This window comes from Mustelus asterias, chromosome 21 (assembly GCF_964213995.1).
Source record: "Mustelus asterias chromosome 21, sMusAst1.hap1.1, whole genome shotgun sequence".
NCBI classification, from domain to species: Eukaryota; Metazoa; Chordata; class Chondrichthyes; order Carcharhiniformes; family Triakidae; genus Mustelus; species Mustelus asterias.
In genome coordinates, this window is record NC_135821.1 from 61,813,619 (window position 1) to 61,833,506 (window position 19,888).

At 44.9% G+C, this 19,888-nt stretch overlaps 1 long non-coding RNA gene across 1 annotated transcript in view; it reads right to left on the bottom strand.

Moving 5' to 3' along the window:
- The window catches only part of LOC144508973 (uncharacterized), a 37,846-nt gene extending 18,364 nt beyond the window's left edge, over window positions 1–19,482 (bottom strand). Inside the window, exon 1 of the long non-coding RNA XR_013500372.1 lies at window positions 19,428–19,482. This is a non-coding gene — a long non-coding RNA (uncharacterized LOC144508973). The remainder of the gene's footprint in view (window positions 1–19,427) is intronic.
- Window positions 19,483–19,888: the final 406 nt, after the last annotated feature.

The following is a 19,888-nucleotide window of genomic DNA, read 5'->3' on the forward strand; positions in this document are numbered from 1 at the left end:
TGACCAAGTATAGCATCAATGAGCCTTAGCTGGAGGAAATGGAAATCAGGGTGGAAAGCCCTCCACTGAAGTCATACCTAGCACAAAGGAAGATGGTGGTTGGAGGTCAATAATCACAGTTCCAGGATGTCACTACAGGAGTTCCTCATGGCAGTGTCATGGGCCCAAACATCTTCAGCTGCTTCATCAATGACTTTCTCTCCAGCATAAGGTCAGAAGTAGGGATGTTTGTTGATGACTGCAGAATGTTCAGTACCATTTGTGACTCCTCAGATACCGAAGCAGTCCATGTCAAAATGCAGCAAGACGTGGACAACATTCACGCTTGAAGCAATGACCGGCTCCAATGAGAGAAAATCCAACCATCTTCCTTTGACATTCAAAGGCATTACCATTGCTGAATCCTCCCATTATCGACATCTACCACCATCAACATCTATCATCTTCAACATTAATTCCCTCCCACCACTGATACACAATGGCAGCAGTATGGACCATCCATAAGATGCACTGCAGGAACTCACCAAGGCTCTTTCGAGAGCATTTTCCAAGCCTGTAACCTCTACGATCTAGAAGGACAAGGGTAATAGATGCCTGAGAACACCACCAACTGCACATTTCCCTCCAAGCCACACACTATCCTGACATGCAACTCTATCACCGTTCCTTCACTGTTGCTGGGTCAAAATCCTGGAACTCCTTTCCTAACAGCACTGTGGTTGTATCTACTCGACATGAACTGCAGCAGTTCAAGAAGGCAGCTCACCACCACCTTCTCAAGGGCAATTAGGGATGGACAATAAATGCTGGCCTAGCCGGTGACACCCACATGATGCGAAATAATAAAAAATCCCCAATCTTCTGCTCACATCCTTTATCTTTTAGTATTCCAAATACGGAAACGACTCCTTTAATCAACGTGCAATGTTGGCAAGACATGCCCAGTGGTACGTTTGTTAGTGTCCTAACCTATTCTACTACCAACTTGTTGCAGTTTAGCACAGCATTAATAGTTAATGTGCTGACCATGCATATATCGAAACAAATGATGGCTGCAATAGTTACTGCGAGCAGCATCTGCGTCCCCTTTCTCACTGAATGGTATAACAAGATCATTCACCTGCCCAATTTCATCATGCTGATATATTGGGGAAGTATCAATGATAGCCATTAGACTTATCAATCCAGCTGGTTCATTCTGATCATCTGCCACTGCCAATTGTTCCTGCCCATTCCTTTAGGTGGTGCTGCCTTCTCAACATTAATAACTGCATCCTCCGGAATAGATGTCACAGTGAAGGTGCTTAAATGATTGGTTTGAGAGGGACATAGGGTACTAAGTGCTGTTCACTCCTTTTGGGTCACAGGTTCTATTGGCTAGTTGCTTGCCAGGTTAGTGTGGGCAATGGAGAACAGGGCCAGGTTCCAGACGGCAAGCGGGACCAGACTATCGGTGAAAGAGGGATGAGCCAGTATACAGGAATAAATGGGGAGTAAGTAAGGATATAGGAGTCATTGAGGAGCTAGACAGACTCCACCAGCACTTGGTGAAATTGTGCCATAGGAGGGTCCAGGTTGGAGATAGCCTGGGAATTGAGTGCCAGGGTGCCATGAGAATTGTTATAATTCAGGTCAGAAACTCCAAAGTGTTTTATGGAGCCTGGATCATAAGTTTTGCACTTTGAATTTGGCTATGATAAGCATGATAGGTTTCACTTCAGGTATGATTCAAATGACCCACCAGGGAGCTTTTAACAAACAAAGTTTATTTAAGAATACAGTTGACATGTATAATAAGAAAATTAACAATAGTTTTTATCAATTACAGACAAAACAAAATAACCACAATAATGTATAACCCTTAATAAATGTATCTAAGCTGTTCCAATCAAACAAAAACTTCCCATAGACAAAAAAACCCATTTCCAGGTTTAACACAGCAAAGACTAATGCTCACGTGATATTGGAACTGAGTCCTTTGGTTGGAGAATTGAAAATCCTGACTTCTCAGCCTTGTAACTTCTCGAGCCCTCTGGACACACTCAGAAAAAATTGAAGTCAGAACAGCTTCCTAGAACACCAGGCAGAGACTCTGGTCAAGCCACCAACAGCAGATGTTCTACCCCACAAAGGCAAGAAGCCTTGCTTTCAGCTAACCAGCAGAATTTCCAAAACCAGGGAGAGAGAGAAAAACACTTCTTTTCAGCTTGATGTCCCTTCTAAAACTAAAAACTACAGCCAGCCAAAACAGAAAATGAAACCTTAAATTCACTAGGAAGAAAAAAACTGTCCAAAACACATCACCTTCCTCCTAACAACGCAGGGTCATAAAAGATCCCAGAGTAAAAATAAACAACGCCATTTAAACTACTGAAGGAGCAATAAAAGGACTTCTAGCAGACAACTCAGCAACAATGACATAAGCTGAGGCTGAAGAACTGCAGAGAACATAATGTTAAAAAAAGTCTCTTAAAGGTACACTAACGTCACAGGATTGAGAACAATGAAACTAGAGGAAGTACAACCACAAATACAGAAACTGTCAGGGAAAGGCACAAATGAAAAGTGGAGCTTGTTCAAGGAACAAATACTGCATGTCCTTGATAGGTATGTCCTTGTCAGACAGGGAGGAAATGGCCGAGTGAGGGAACCATGGTTCACAAAAGAGGTTGAATGTCTTGTCAAGAGGAAGAAGGAAGCGTATGTAAGGATGAGAAAACAAGGTTCAGTTGGGTCCATTGAGGGTTACAAGTTAGCAAGGAATGAGCTGAAAAAAGGGCTTAGGAGAGCTAGGAGGGGGCATGAGAAGTCCTTGGCGGGTCGGATCAAGGAAAACCCCAAGGCTTTTTACTCTTATGTGGGGAATAAAAGAATGATCAGGGTGAGGTTAGGGCCGGTCAAGGACAGTAGTGGGAACTTGTGCGTGGAGTCAGAAGAGATAGGAGAGGCGATGAATGAATACTTTTCTTCAGTGTTCACCAAGGAGAGGGGCCATGTTTTTGAGGATGAGAGTGTGATACAGGCTGATAGGCTGGAGGAGGCAGATGCTCTGGGGGAAGATGTCTTAGCAATTTTGAAAAACCTGAAGGTCGATAAGTCCCCTGGGCCAGATGAGATATATCCTAGGATTCTTTGGGAGGCAAGGGATGAGATTGCAGAGCCTTTGGCTTCGATCTATGGGTCCTCACTGTCCACGGGGATAGTGCCAGAGGACTGGAGAGTGGCAAATGTTGTTCCTCTGTTCAAGAAAGGAAATAGGAATGACCCTGGTCATTATAGGCCGGTTAGTCTTACTTCGGTGGTCAGTAAGTTAATGGAAAAGGTCCTGAGGGATAGGATTTACGACCATTTAGAAAGATGCAGCTTAATCCGGGATAGTCAACACGCATTCGTGAAGGGTAAGTCTTGCCTCACAAATTTGATTGAATTTTTTGAGGAGGTAACTAAGTGTGTTGATGAAGGTAGAGCAGTTGATGTCATACACATGGATTTTAGTAAGGCATTTGATAAGCTCCCCCATGGTCGGCTCATGAAGAAAGTAAGGAGGTGTGGGATAGAGGGAAATTTGGCCGATTGGATAAGTAACTGGCTATCTCATAGAAAGAGTTTTAACAACACCAGGTTAAAGTCCAACAGGTATCCACTCCATCTGACAAAGGAGCAGCGCTCCGAAAGCTAATGGCATTTGCTACCAAATAAACCTGTTGGACTTTAACCTGGTGTTGTTAAAACTCTTACTGTGTTTACCCCAGTCTAACGCCGGCATCTCCACATCATATCTCATAGAAGACAGAGGGTGGTGGTGGATGGAAAATTTTCAGACTGGAGACCAGTTACCAGCGGTGTACCACAAGGATCAGTGCTGGGTCCTCTGCTATTTGTGATTTTTATAAATGACTTGGAGGAGGGGGCTGAAAGGTGGATCAGTAACTTTGCGGATGACACCAAGATTGGTGGAGTAGTGGATGAGGTGGAGGGCTGTTGTAGGTTGCAAAGAGACATTGATAGGATGCAGAGCTGGGCTGAAAAATGGCAGATGGAGTTTAACCCTGATAAATGCGAGGTGATTCATTTTGGTGGGACAAATTTGAATGCGGATTACAGGGTCAAAGGTAGGGTTCTGAGGAATGTGGAGGAATAGAGAGATCTTGGGGTTCATATCCACATATCCACAGATCCACAGATCTCTGAAGGTTGCCACTCAAGTGGATAGAGCCGTGAAGAAGGCCTATAGTGTGTTAGCGTTTATTAACAGGCGGTTTGAGTTTAAGAGCCGTGGGGTTATGCTGCAACTGGACCTTGGTGAGACCACATTTGGAATATTGTGTGCAGTTCTGGTCACCTCACTATAGGAAGGATGTGGCAGCACTGGAAAGAGTGCAAAGGAGATTTACCAGGATGTTGCCTGGTTTGGAGGGTAGGTCTTATGAGGAAAGGTTGAGGGAACTAGGGCTTTTCTCTTTAGAGCGGAGGAGGTTGAGAGGCGACTTAATAGAGGTTTATAAGATGATGAGGGGGATAGATAGAGTGGACGTTCAGAGACTATTTCCTCGGGTGGTTGTAGCTGTTACTAGGGGGCATAACTATAGGGTTCGTGGTGGAAGATATAGGAGAGATGTACGAGGTAGGTTTTTTACTCAGAGAGTGGTTGGGGTGTGGAATGGACTGCCTGCTGTGATAGTGGAGTCGGACACTTTAGGAACTTTCAAGCGGTTATTGGATAAGCACATGGAGCACACTAGAATGATAGGGAGTGGGATAGCTTGATCTTGGTTTCGGAAAAAGTTCGGCACAACATCGTGGGCCGAAGGGCCTGTACTATGCTGTGCTGTACTGTTCTATGTTCTATGTACTCAATGAGGTAAGAACTGAAACAACATAATGCCCTCTTTAACCTGAGGTTAGACTAAATTTACAGAGTTTATAGATTCCTGGATGTTGAACTTAACTTCCAACTCTGCACAAAATATTGTCAAGTATGTCTCAAAAACAAAGCCATGTTCTCTGTCAATTATTTACCAGTGAGTCACACAACTTCATCCCATCACTGTCAGTACCCTAAGGCAGACATTTGGATGCATCTCTCCTCACCAGACGGAGTTACTGCACTTTACGAAGTTCACACTCAGTCGCCTTCAAGGCATGCTTCCTATCAAACAGTTACTCTTTTGTGTGTTTGGAGACATCATTAAATTTGCTCTTACAGTCCACTGCATTCCTTTGCATCTGGGACTCTACATTGATCATGCCAATTTTCTTCTAGCTTTCCTTGTTCTCTTGCTCTGCAGAGATTCCGAGAGCGTAGACAGGTTCTGAATGAGTTTTTTTCTTTGCAGAGGGGTTTTATTTTGACAGGTAATTTCATTTCCATCATTGGAGATGAAGTTTTACCATGACTGCATCCATTTAAGAGTATCACTTATGAAGAATTATCATAAACCTGAATACTTGTCTGTTTATTTGTGTCTGACTTTGGGCTTTCATATTTTGGCTATAATAATCTCAGCGGAGAATTAGTTTGGTGAGTTGCTGACTGAGGGTGTGAGGAAAATAAGTTAGCAGATGCCATTACACAATTCTGAGGAACCTGAATTATTGGTGAATAAGGTGTTAGTGGCATTTAGAATTCCAGGGTAAATTTCCTAATCTCGCTCGCCACGGGAATTGTCATGGGTGGGGTGGAAAATTTATCAAACCATTGAAATGTCCATTTCCAGGTGGGAATTTTGGGTGAGTGGGACCAGAAAATCTTGCCCTCTGTGTGTAACCATAACAATATATTATTGTTTTAGATGGGGTACACTGAAGATCATTAAAGAGAACTGTAAGGATGAAAGATTCAGGTTGTGACAAGTGGTCAAAGAAGCAGCATCTTTTCCTCTGTGGAAAAGTAGAGACTTTGAGGTAATCCCAGATAATTTTCAAGGTTACGAGGAACTGAGGAAAGTTGTTCATTTTGGTGAAACGGGTTCACATAACCGGGGACACAAGTTTAAAAGTCAGGAGCAAGAAGAGACCCATTTTACTTCAAATATAATGCATGGAATTTTCCTGTCCTGCCCAGCCACGGGAATGGTAGCAGGCAGGGATGGACCATGCAAAGGTCCATTCACCTTCGGCTGGATTTTCCAGTCTTGGGGTGAGTGCGGTTGGAAAATCCCTCCCAATAAAATTATAAAAACATTAATCAGGAATGGCCAGTGAAACAGGGAAAATTTAAGACGTGTTTCTGTGGGCAACCCACTGAAGGACATGGTGAGAAGATAATTGGATGGAGTAAAGATCTTTTATCCCCGATGAGTTTTCCTTATTCCTATAATTTCCACAGTCTCTAAGTGCCAATTAATTTACTTTGGCCATTGTTTCTTTGCTTTCTCAGCTGGTCTCATGTGTGCCAGAGTGGCAGGTTGGGCACCACAATTTGTTGCAGTGCCAACGGGCAAGAAAGGAGAAGAAAGAGATCAGTGCTTGTGCTGCTACTGACTGTTGAGGAACTTACACCGAAGTCTCAACATCATCCAGGACAGAACACTTTGCCTGATTGGTACCCAGTCACTGGATTTTAATATTTCCCTCGCCACCTCCTCACAAACCACCGCCGCCCCCCCCCCACCAACCCCCCCACCACACCCCACCCATTTGCCTGCCACACCCACAACCAATGCTACAGTAGCTGCAATGTATAGGATTTACAGGATACATTTCAGCAAATTGCTAAGGTGATTTGCACACCACCTCACTTCAGGCGGACGGCACAGTGGCACAGTGGTTAGTACTGCTGCCTCAAAGCTCCAAGGACCTGGGTTCAATTCCGGCCTTGGGTCACTGTCTGTGTGGTTTGCACGTTCTCCCCGTGTCTGCGTGGGTTTTCCCCGGGTGCTCCGGTTTCCTCCCACAGTCCAAAGATGTGCAGGTTAGGCGGATTGGCCATGCTAAATTGCCCCTTAGTGTCAGGGGGATTAATGGGGTAAATACCCATTAATCCATTAGGGCTGGGTGGGAATGTTGTCGGGACAGGCTCAATAGGCCAAATAGCTTCCTTCTGTTCTGTAGTGATTCTATGATTCTATTGTTAATTCTATCCCAAGATAAACAATGCTGCGAGGATACCGGCCACCACCTCCACCTTCCCTGCCAAGTCAGAAGTTGGAAATTTCAGTTTCTGAAACTAAGTGCAGTGGCGGGCAGGCGGGATATCTCGCATGATTCCTGTTGGGTGGCGAAGTGGGTTTTCATGCCTGATCTTCCGCCTTTTTACTGATCAATTGTGCACCTGCTGAGGATCAAGTCAAATCTCATGGTGGGGCAGGCAGGAGGTCACCTGTCTCGCTGTCACCTCATAGGTTCCTTCGCCTGGGTGCCATATTTAAACAGCACCTGGACAGCCATTCACTTAGTGCAGGCCATGACGATCAGATTATCGCCTCGCCCCCCCCACTTCCAGCCTTTGGCTGACTCCCGTTTCCAGTCTTGGTGTAGCTTTGGCTACTGGATATGAGTGTAGGTTATGAATTGTTCCCAAGAAGCCAAAGGTGGTGTCAGCTGGTACAGGAATAAGTCCAACTCACTAGGTGTATGTCTTACGTACAGTCATGTAACTGAAAGTTCTAAATTGCCTCTTGCCAATTGCCTTTGTTCTTTGCCTAAATTGTCAATTGCCTTTGTTCTTTGTTCTACACCATCCACCATGAATCTCTCCACTGGCGGGAGTGGAAAATTCCACCCATAATCTCCTGATCTGGGCTACCAATCCCATCCTTTCAATCTCACTTGGGAATCCTGGATCATCAACAAAAAGATTGCAGTGGTCCAAAGGGAAGACAAAACCAGCAATCTCTTTGGCTAGCTGAAGCTGGGTAATAAATGTAGCCTTACCCATGTGGCTTACATCCCAAGAACAAAATTTAAAAGATGCATGCTTGGATGTTGAGTGAGGGCAAAGTTAGGCTTGAATATGATACATCCCATGGTAACAGCCAACTGATATATACTGTCCAGATCCCATGGACAGAATGTTTTTGTGTTACTGCTACCTCACAGCACCAGGGATTCGGGTACGATCCCTGGCTTGGGTGACTGTCTGTGCAGTCTGCACGTTCTCCCCGTTTTGCGTGAGTTTCCTCCAGGTGCTCCAGTTTCCTCCCACAGTCCGAAAGACGTACTGGTTAGGTGCATTGGCCATGTCAAATTCTCCCTCAGTGTATCCAAACAGGCGCCAGCGTGTGGCAACTAGAGGATTTTCATAGTAACTTCAATGCAGTGTTAATGTAAGCCTACTTGTGACTAATAAATAATCTTTTACCTTTGGTATCTGCACCAGTGATTTAGTCAGGGGAGCTTGAGGTCCAGTTAAGTTGTTTCTTATTCTGGATTTGCACCTTTAGTTTAGAAGAGAAGGAGCCCTACATATCCAGGCATTATCAAGAATAACAACCTCACAAAACATAGGCTGTAGACACCAAGATACTGGTTGCAGTTTTCTAGCAGTGAAATAGCATCAAAACAGCCACAAAAGAAGGAACTTGCATGATCAGGGCATCTCAAAGCATTTCACATTCATTGGATTAAAGGTAAAGTCTCCATAGTTCCAGATAACCATAGGCTGCTCTCCCCTTTGAAGGGGAGGATCACCACACAGGGTAGACCTTCATGAATAACCTCATTGGATTACCTGAACATGCAGTTACTGTTGTTATGTTGCTGTCATGCAGCCATATTTGCATAAAGTACAATCCCACACAAAGTAATTAGAATCCCTACAATGCAGAAGGAGGCTATTCAGCCCACCCAGCCTGCACTGACAGCAGGCCCTATCCCTGTAACTCCTTGTTAATTCCCCCGATACTAAGGAGCAATTTAGCATGGCAAATCAACCTAACCCACATGTCTTTGGCGTGTGGGAGGAAACCGGGGCAGCCAAAGATAACCAGGAGAATGTGCAAGCTCCACATAGACTGTCACCCGAGGCTGGAATTGAACCTGGCAACAGTGCTAACCACTGTGCCACTGTGCCGCTAGTTAATCTGTCTTCAGTGGTGTTGGCTGATGGAGGATTGTTGACCAGGACACCAGGGAGAACCCTCTGTTCTTCTCTGAAGGGTGCTACAGGACCTTTGATATCCAACCACATGATTGGAACAGGAATAGAGGACATTGGTTGAGACACACCAGCAAATATACTGATAAATCATCCAAATGTAGACGCTGTGATAATGTCTGAGTGATGAGAGCAGACTCTGACACTGGCTGAGTTGAATTTTCATAGGTTCTGATTGTAAATGGATGTGTGACAATACTTGAAGATTGCCAATTTGTTTCAACAAGTTCCATTTCTAACAAGTGATAAAATGACAACTCTGTCAAGACTAGTTATTAATGGTCAGCGGGGGTTCAGTTAGTAGCATTCTTGCTACTGTGAGTGAGAAAACCACTCACCATTCAAATCAAGATATCAAGAAATGGCTGAACGCATTGCCTACAGCAAGGCCTATGTTCCCTGGCAACATTTCGGCTGTTGTATTGAAGACTTATGCACCAGAACTAGCCACATCCCTAGCCGAGCTGTTCCAGTACAGCTACAACACTGGCACCCACACGTCAATGTGGAAAATTGCCCAGGTTCATCCTCGCCACAAAAAATAGGACAAATCCAGTCTGGCCAAGAACCATTCAGTCGGTCTGCTCTAGATCATCAGCAAAGTGATGGAAGATGTTGTTGACTGTTCTATCAAGCGGCACTTATTCATCAATAACCTGCTCATTGATGTTAAGTTTGTGTTTCACCAGGGCTACTCAGCTCCAGACCATATTAAATTCTTAGTCCAAACATGGATAAAGAGCTGAATTCAGGAGGTGAGAGAGTGACTACCCTTAACAGCAAGGCAGCATTTGACTGATTGTGGCACCAAGGAACCCTAGTAAAAGTGAAATCAATGGGAATCAGGGGTGTATCTCTCCATAAGTTGAAGTCATACATAGCACCAAAGGAGATGGATGTGGTTTTTGGAGACCAATTATTTCAATCCCAGGAAATAACTGCAGGAGTTCCTCAGGCTCCATGGGCCCAACCACCTTCATCTGCTTCATTTATGAACTTCCCTCCATCATAAGGTCAGAACTGGGGAAAATTGCTGATGATTGTACAGTGCTGAGTATCATTTGTAACTCCTCAGATCCTGAAGTAGACAATGGCCACTAGCAGCAAGACCTGGACAACATGCAGGTTTTGTTGATAGAGGACAAGCCACACACCATCCTGACTCGGAACTATGGAATCATAGAATCCCTACAGTGCGGAAGAAGGCCATTCAGCACATCGGGTCCGTACCGACCCCCTGACAGAGCATCTTACTCAGGCCCATCCCGTGCCCTATTCCTCACACCCCACCTATTTACCCCTTAACCTACATATCTATGGACATGAAGGGGCAACTTATGATGGCCAATCCACCTAACCTGCACATTTTTGGACTGTGGAAGATCTGCTTTGGGAGACCAGTTGGGTTTCACACTGTTCTGCGGTCACGCCAACATGAATGGATTTTCTGACGGGGAAGGGTATGATTCAGGCATAGGGGCTTGATAATTCTATATTAATACATTTAGATGATGTTCCTGACATTGAACATCAGGAAACACGCCCTATCACTGACGGGGAGTGGGGGGGATTGGGGGGGCGGAGGGGGGGAACAATTACATCAGGTGTTTACGCCGATGTAAAATGCGATTTTGACTTTCTCCTGAAATGTCCTGCTCCTGTCATCGAACCCGCCTGATGAAAACGAGAGCAGAAAGTCCTGGCCCCTGTCTAGGATAATCAGGTAGATAATCCAGACAGATAGTTCCGTATAGTACCAAGAGAGTGCTGCCTTGTTAGAGGTGTTGTCCTTTAGATGATGTGTTTAACAGAGGGTTCCATTTGTCACTGCAGTGATGTGACAGTCTGCTTTAATTGATGTGGCGATGCTGGCGTTGGACTGGGGTGGGGCACAGTAAGAAGTTTCACAACACCAGGTTAAAATCCAACAGGTTTATTTGGTAGCACGAGCTTTCAGAGCACTGCTCCTTCATCAGGTGAGTCACCTGATGCGACTCACCTGATGAAGGAGCAGCGCTCCGAAAGCTTGTGATACCAAATAAACCTGTTGGACTTTAACTTGGTGTTGTGAGACTGCTTTAATTGAAGAACAAGAAATTCACCTGGTATCCTTGATCCATGAACCTTCAATCATGATCAATAAAACATTGGTTATTTCTCTTCTAACTGCGGTGGTATTTTGCAGTGCATTTGTCCATATTAAGTGCTTTGTAATGTTATGAAGCACTAAATGACTGAAATTGATTCCTTCTTCTTAAATTTCATAAATGCATTTATAAAGTAACCGTTTGTAACTACAGTAATATCCATTTGTAACCAATCAGAAATGATATGGGAAAAGTGTTTTTATTAAGAGTAACTTGTTAAGGTCTAGAATACACTGTCTTAAAAGGTAGAAGCAGATTCAATGGGAACTTTCAAAATGGAATTGGATAAATACTTGCAAAGGAAAAGGCAGAGCTATAGTAAACAAACGGAGGAGTCAAACATAAGGGGTAGTTCTTTAAAAGAAACATGATGGGATGAATGGTCTCCCTCTGGAATGTATCATTTTATGATTCTATCTTAACATGTCTTTAGTTGCTTCACCCCTATTGTCTCCCATCAATCAGTTGGTATCGATATGAAAATAAACTTGCTGGGTTATTGAAAGCAGAAAGACCATGGCAATGTCAACATGACACAAAGGCACGAGGACCATGCCTTGCTCCTGCACTACATACAAATGTCACAGTCAATCTTCAAGGGATAAAATAATAGAGTTTGCAAGGTACTGCGAGCTAATGAAATGACTGGGTGAATGAGGGAGAGCAATGTATTTAGAACATTTTCCCATTCATTCACATTGTAAGTGTTAAAGCAGATCTTCTTCCAACAATGCAGGTCATGAGCAAACAGACCAATAATGAATGCTAATTTTGGAACAGCAGCAGCCTCATGCATTTTCTGCCTTTATGTATTAAAATGATCTACAAGAGTTTTATCAAAGAAAATTTCACAATAAGCTACGTAAGGCAGAAATCGGACAGGTGGCCAACAGCATGGTCAAAAAGATAAGTTTGAAGGAGCAGGAGAGGAAGGTGGAGAGACTTGGTAAGGAAATTCCAGAGCATTGGGCCGAGGAGTTGAAAGAACGGCTGCCAGTAGTGGAATGAAGAAAACGGGAGCGTGCAAGAAGCCAGGAGTGGAGGTTCCAAATACATCCAAAACTTTCTTCCGCTTGGGTGGAAATTCAACAACAAAAAATCCTGTTCCTCAGAGAATCTCTACAATGTAGAAGGAGGCCATTCAGTCCATCCAGCCTGCACTGACAACAATCCCACTGAGGCCCTTTCATTATAACCCCATGTATTTACCCAGCTAATTCCCCTAACATAAGGGGAAATTTAGCATGGCCAAACAGCCTAACCTGCACATCTTTGAAGTGTGGGAGGAAACTGGAGCACCCAGAGGAAACCCACACAGACACGGGGAGAATGTGCAAATTCCACACAGACAGTCATCCAAGGCTGGAATTGAACGCAGGTCCCTGGTGCTGTGAGGCAGCAAGGCTAGCCACTGTGCCACCGTGCTATAAATATTGCCATGTCTATTACCTCACAGTTGATCCGCTGGCACTGTGGTTAGCACTGCTGCCTCACAGCGCCAGGGACCTGGGTTCAATTCCGGCCTTGGATGACTGTCTGTGTTCAGTTTGCATGTTCGCCCCATGACTGTGTGGGTTTCCTCTGGGTGCTCCAGTTTCCTCCCACACTCCAAAGATATGCACGTGAGATTAATTGGCCATGCTAAATTGCCCCTTCGTGTCAGGGGGGTTAGCAGGGGTTACGGGGATAGGGACTTGATGGGATTGTTGTCGGTGCAGGCTTGATGGGCTGAATGGCTTTCTTCTGCACTGTATGGAACCTATGGTTCTATCCTGATGTGTTTAATTTTCAGACATTCAGCTTCTTTGAAAGCCTTTGAAAGTTGGCTTGAAAGCATCTGGGATGGGTTCTGTAGTTTAAAAACATCATCCATAATGGATTGTAAAGGCAAACAATATTGCTTTGTTCCGCGGGCTGCTTCTGGGAGACACACAACCCAGAATGGAGGTGACACAACAGCATGAAGAGAAGGAATTGTCAATGTGACTGATGGTTTGGAGTCAAGAACAGGCAGTCCAGTAACAGGAGCCACTATTTGTACTGGGAGTTTTTTGAAAAATATTTTTTTAATTGAAAGATTTGTAAATGTAGAAGGTAATGCAAAGACAGAAGGCAAGTTAAACCAACAAAAGGGGAATCCAAAATCAGCACCATCAGCAGAATCTTCCCAAGCTTGCAGAGGCCATTTCAGAGGTGGGGCTGGGAGAAAATTGCACGTGGGTCAGCTTCCCAATGCATACCCACTTACTTGTGTTTTTGCCAGACTCAGACTCTCGGTGGTGGCAGTTACCAACCCTGTAGTGGCGGATCGTCAATGACTGGTCCCAGTAACAGGCCGAAGGGCTGGCAGTCCCTCATTTCAGTTTGAAGTTTATTTATTAGTGTCATAAGTAGGTTTACTGTGAAATTACTGTGAAAATCCCCTGGTCGCTACACTCCGGTGCCTGTTCGGGTACACTGAGGGAGAATTTAGCATAGACAATGTACCTAAGCAGCATGTCTTTCAGACTGTGGGAGGAAACTGAGCACCCGGAGGAAACCCACGCAGACAATGGGGAGTACGTGCAGACTTCGCACAGTCAGTGACCCAAGCCGGGAATCGAACCCGGGTCCCTGGTGCTGTGAGGCAGCAGTGCTAACCACTGTGCTACCCCTCACTTGCCCCATTCTTGAGTTGTATGAATCTGAAGGCCTTGGCGATGGCCATTCCCATGGAGGGATTTCCCCACCACATTGATGGCCCTAAAAGCTGTGGGCCTTCCTTGTGTGTAAATCTTCCGCTGGTTTCTGAGAGCGACTCCACCTTGAGATGCCTCTGTGCTTCTCTACCTGCCTCAGCAGAGCCCATCTTTTTTATTATTCATTTATGGAGTGTGGGGATTGCTGGCTAGGCCAGCATTTATTGCCCATCACTATTTGCCCTTGAGAAGGTGGTGTTGAGTTGCTTTCTTGAATTGCTGCAGTCCATGTGGTGTAGCTACACCCACAGTTAGGGAGGGAGTTCCAGGATTTTGACCCAGCGACAATGAAGGAGTGGTGATATGTTTCCAAATCAGGGATGTGTGTGGCTTGGAGGATGTTGGTGCTTTTTTCAGAGGGTAAGTATTAAACTGGCTTTCACGTGAGGGATTCCCCTTCTTAATTACGGCTCAGCTAACACAAAGATTCACGGAGATGGTACTCTGGTTAAAGATGTTTTTTTATTTTCTAAGCCTGGTTCAACGTACAAGGCGGAGAGAATTAGTGATGTTCACACTGAAATTATATCACTCTCAGTATTACAATTATACAATTTTCAAAAGCCATTTGTCCACACCTTGTTCACCTTAGCCGGGTATATGAGTCAATAATTTTCAATAATAGATTATTTACCTTGGCCAATAACATTTACCCTCTGACAGCATGGGACGATGTGAGTTTGTGGACTTCAAAGGTCTTTCTCACAGTCTCTTAACACTCTCCAGACCACCTTATCTGGTGTAAGGTATGACCTATTCATTCAAACTATCTGAGATCTCTGGCACCGTCCTTGAGTAGTGAATATTCTACTCATTAGGATCATCGAGACACACTGATAAGAATTGCTTTGCCCTTCACTCAGTAGCTACATTGTTCTGAGGAATGTGATTCTTTTTACTTGACGATCTCCCATCATGCCTTAGAACGTTGTACTATTGATCAAGGTAGATGCTTTTAAGCCAGAATATTCAAAAATACATATCTAAATTCTCTAACAGTGGTTATATGTGTCTCTATGCAAACAGAGCCTTTGTAAACTATATTCCAGGCACTTTGTGACTTTTCTATACTCTATTCACTCTGATCTGTTAGTCCTTTAGTCCCAAATTATTCTAAACTCCTCTTACAGAGGGGAACTTGCGGGTGGCGGTGTTCCCATGTACCTGCTGCCCCTGTCCTTCTACTTGGCAGTGGTTGTAGATTTGGAAGGTGCTGTTTAAAGATCGCATCTTGTAGATGGTACACACTGCCAACACTGTGTGTCGCTGATGGTGGGAGTGAATGTTTGTGAATGGGCTGCCAATCAAGTGGGTTGTTTTGTTCTGGAAGATGTCAAGCTTCTTGAGTGCTGCTGGGGCTCCACTCATCCAGGTAAGTGGAGTGTATTCCATCACACTCTTGACCTGTGCCTTGGAAATGGTGGACAGGCTTTGGGGAGTCAGGATTTGAGTTATTTGCCACAAGATTTCTAGCCTCTGACCTTTTGTAGCCCAGTATTTATAAAGAATCATAGAATCATAGAGTGCAGAAGAGGCTCTTCGGCCCATCAGGCCTGCACCGTCACATTAGAAACACCTGAACTCCCACCTAATCCCATCTGCCAGCACTTGGCCCATAGCCCTGAATGTTATGATGTGCCAAGTGCTCATCCAGATACTTTTTATAGGATGTGAGGCAACCCACCTCCACCACCTTTCCAGGCAGCACATTCCAGACCGTCAACACCCTTTGGGTAAAAACGTTTTTCCTCTCATCCCCGCTAAACCTCCTGCTCCTCACCTTGAACCTATGTCCCCTTGTGACTGACCCTTCAATTAAAGGGAACAGCTGCTCCTTATCCACTCTGTCCATGTCCCTCATAATCTTGTACACCTCGACCAGGTCACCCCTCGGTCTTCTCTACTCCAACGAAAACAACCCAAGCTTAGACAACTGCACTTCATAACTTAAATGTTCCATCCCAAGCAGCATTCTGGTGTATGTCCTCTGCACCCCTTCCAGTGCAATCACATTCTTCCGATAATGTGGCGACCAGAACTGCACACAGTACCGTAACTGTAGCCTCACAAAAGTTCTATACAACTCCAACATGACTTCCCTGCTTTTGTAATCTTTGCCTTGATTGAGAAAGGCAAGTGTCCCATATGCCTTTTTCAACACCCCACTAACATGCTGTTCCACTTTCAGACATCTGTGAACAAACATGCCAAGGTTCCTTTGTTCCACAGAACTTCCAAGTGTCCTACCATTCATTGAGTACTTTCTTGTCAAATTACTCCTTCCGAAGTGTATCACCTCACATTTTTTAGGGTTAAATTCCATCTGCCACTTATCTGTCCATTTGACCATTTCATATATATCTCCTTGTAGCCCAAGACACTCTGCCTCATTGTTATCCACTCGTCCAAGCTTTGTGTCATCCGCAAACTTACTAATCCTACCCCCCACATAATTATCAATGTCATTTATATAAATGACAAATAATTAGAGGCTCAACACAGATCCCTGTGGTACGCCACAGGACACTGGCTTCCAGTCACTCAAGCAGCCTTTTGTCATCATCCTCTGTCTTAGCAGGTTTACCAGGATGTTGCCTGGTATGGAGGGGCTTAGTTATGAGGAGAGATTGGGTAAACTGGGGTTGTTCTCCCTGGAAAGACGGAGGATGAGGGGAGACTTAATAGAGGTGTATAAAATTATGAAAGGCATAGATAGGGTGAATGGTGGGAAGCTTTTCCCCAGGTCAGTGGTGACGTTCACGAGGGGTCATAGGTTCAAGGTGAAGGGGGGAGGTTTAACACAGATATCATATTTTACACAGAGGGTGGTGGGGGCCTGGAATGCGCTGCTAGGCAAGGTGGTGGAGGCGGACACACTGGGAATGTTTAAGACTTATCTAGATAGCCATGTGAACGGAGTGGGAATGGAGGGATACAAAAGAATGGTCTAGTTTGGACCAGGGAGCGGCACGGGCTTGGAGGGCCGAAGGGCCTGTTCCTGTGCTGTATTGTTCTTTGTTCTTTGTCTCTAAGCCAATTTTGAATCCACTTTATTAAATTACCCTGTATCCCATGTGAATTTACCTTCTTTACAAGTCTCCCATGTGGGACCTTGTCAAAGGCTTTGCTGAAAGCCATATAAACTACATCGACTGCACTAACCTCATCTACACACCTGGTCATCTTCTCAAAAAATTCAATCAAATTTGTTTGGCATGACCTCCCTCTGACAAAGCCATGCTGATTATCCCTGATCAAGTTTTGCCTTTCCAAGTAGAGATAGATGCTCTCCTTCAGAAGTTTCCCTCATAGTTTCCCTACCACTGACGTGAGACTCACTGGTCTGTAGTTCCCTAGTTTATCTCTACAACCCTTCTTAAATAGCAGAACCACATTAGCTGTTCTCCAGCCATCTGGCACCTCTCCCAAGACCAGAGAAGAATTTGAAAATTTGAGTCAGAGCCCCTGCAATCGCCTCCCTTGCCTCCCACAGCAGCCTGTGGCACAATTCATCTGGACCTGGAGATTTATCCACATTTAAGGCTGCAACACCTTCAATGCCTTGTCCTTCCCTATGTCAATTTGCTCAAGAACCTCACAGTCTCTCTCCCTGAATTCCATACCATTGTCCCATTCTCTTGGGTGAAGACAGATATGAAGTATTCATTCAACAATCTACCAATGTCCTCTGGCTCCACACACAGATTTCCCCCTTGGTCCCTAATAGGCCCTACTCTTTCCCTGGTTAGCCTCTTCCCATTGATATACTTATGGCTAGTTCAGTTCAGTTTCTGGTCAATGGTAAGCCCCAGAATGTTGATAGTGGGGATTCAGCATTGGATTTGCCATTGAACATCAAAGGGAGATGGTTGGATCCTAGTCATTGCCTGGCACTTGTGTGATGCAAATGTTACTTGCCACTTATCAATTCAAGCCTGAATGTTGTCTAGGTGTTGCTGCATTAGCACATGGACTACCTCAGTTTCTGAGGAGTCACAAATGGTGCTATACATTGTGCAATCATCAGCGAACATCCCCACTTCTGACCTTATGATGGTGGGACAGTCATTGATGAAGCAATTGATGATGATTGGGCTGAGGACACTATTCTAAGGAACCTCTGCAGTGATATCCTGGAACTGAGATGTTTGACCTCCAACATCCACACCATCTTCCTTTGTGCGAAGTGTGACTACAACCAGTGAACATCTTTCCTCCTGATTCCCATTGACACTAGTTTTGCTGGGGCTCCCTGATACCACATCTGCTCAAATGTTGCCTTTTTGTCAAGGGCGGTGACTCTCACCTCATCTCTGGAGTTCAGCTGTTTTGCCCATGTTTGAATCAAGGCTCTAATGAGGTTAGGGGCTGAGTGACCCTAGTGGAACTTAAACTGAGCAATAGTGAGCAGGTTACTGCTAAGCAAATACCGCTTGATAGCACTGTTGATGACTCTTTCCATCACTTTACTGATGACCAAGAGTAGAGTGATGGGGCTGTAATTTGCCGGGTTGGATTTGTGTATCGCACATACCTGGGAAATCCACATTTCTGACTAGATGCCAGTATTGTACCTGTATTGGGATAGCTTGGCTTGGGGCATGTCAAGTTCTGGAGCACAAGCCTTCAACATTATTGCTGCAATGTTGTCAGGGCCCATAGCTTTTGCAGCATTCAGTACCTTCAACCATTTCTTGATATCACATGGAGTGAATCGAATTGGCTGAAGACTGACATCTGTGATGCTGGGGACCTCTGGAGGAGGCCAAGATGGGTCATCCACTTGGCACTTCTGGCTGAAGATTGTTGCAAATTCTTTCTGGGGATTCGGGTTCGAATCCTGCCACGGTGGATGGCGGAATTTGAATTCAATTACATATATCTGGAATTATGAATCTACTGCTGACCATGAAACCATTGTCAATTGTTGGGAAGGAAATCTGTCATCCTTACCCGGTCTGGCCTACATGTGACTCCAAAGCCACAGCAATGTGGTTGACCCTCAACTGCCCTCGGACAACTAGGGATGGGCAATAAATGCTGGCCAGCCAGCGACGCCCATGTCCCACAAATAAAATAACAAGGATATGAAATCTTGAGATTTAGCATAGTTGACCTTGGAGGAGATTCAAAATTATGGGGGCAATTCTCCCCAAAAAGTTCTAAGTGCTGAATATGGGAGCACAAGCTGGCACTGTCAGGATGCCCATGCCCAGGGGGCACTACCCCCCTGCCACCTGACCCCCCCCCCCCCGGGTGCCCCAACTGCCCCCCTGCACTCCAGCGGGGTCTCCGGCTAGTTCCGTGAAAGTGGGGAGCTACTCTAAACCCCGCCAGAGTGAAATTGTACTGGTGGGGTGGGAGGTGCTATCGGGCCCTGAGAATTCAGTCCCGGGCCTGATAATCACATTTAAATGACATTAAAATAAGATTAAAATTACTTACCTGCTGTTCCCGCCAGTTTCCTGTGTGGTCCTGACCGTGCCGGATTTCCGTCGCTGGGAGATGCGCGCGCGCATCATGGAATGCATGCATGAATCCCGCGAATCAACGCACGCGCAAATCTCTCGGCCTGACCTGCCAAAAAATTTGCGGGTCGGAATGGGAGAATCACCCCCTTTGGTTCAATTGAGTGAATGAGGAAAAACTGTTTCCACTGGCAATTAGGTTATTAACCAGAGGAAATAATTTAAGCATAATTGGTGAAAGACTGAGAGGAAGATGATGAGAAGCATTTGAACATGAGTTATTATGACCTGGAATGCACAGTTTGACAGGGTGGTGGAAGCAAGTTCAATAGCAAGTTTCAAAGGGGAATTAGTATATACTTAAAAAGGAATCAAAATGGCAGGGCTAAGAGAAAAGAGCAGGGAGTGGAACTAATTAGAGAACTTTGATATGATCTG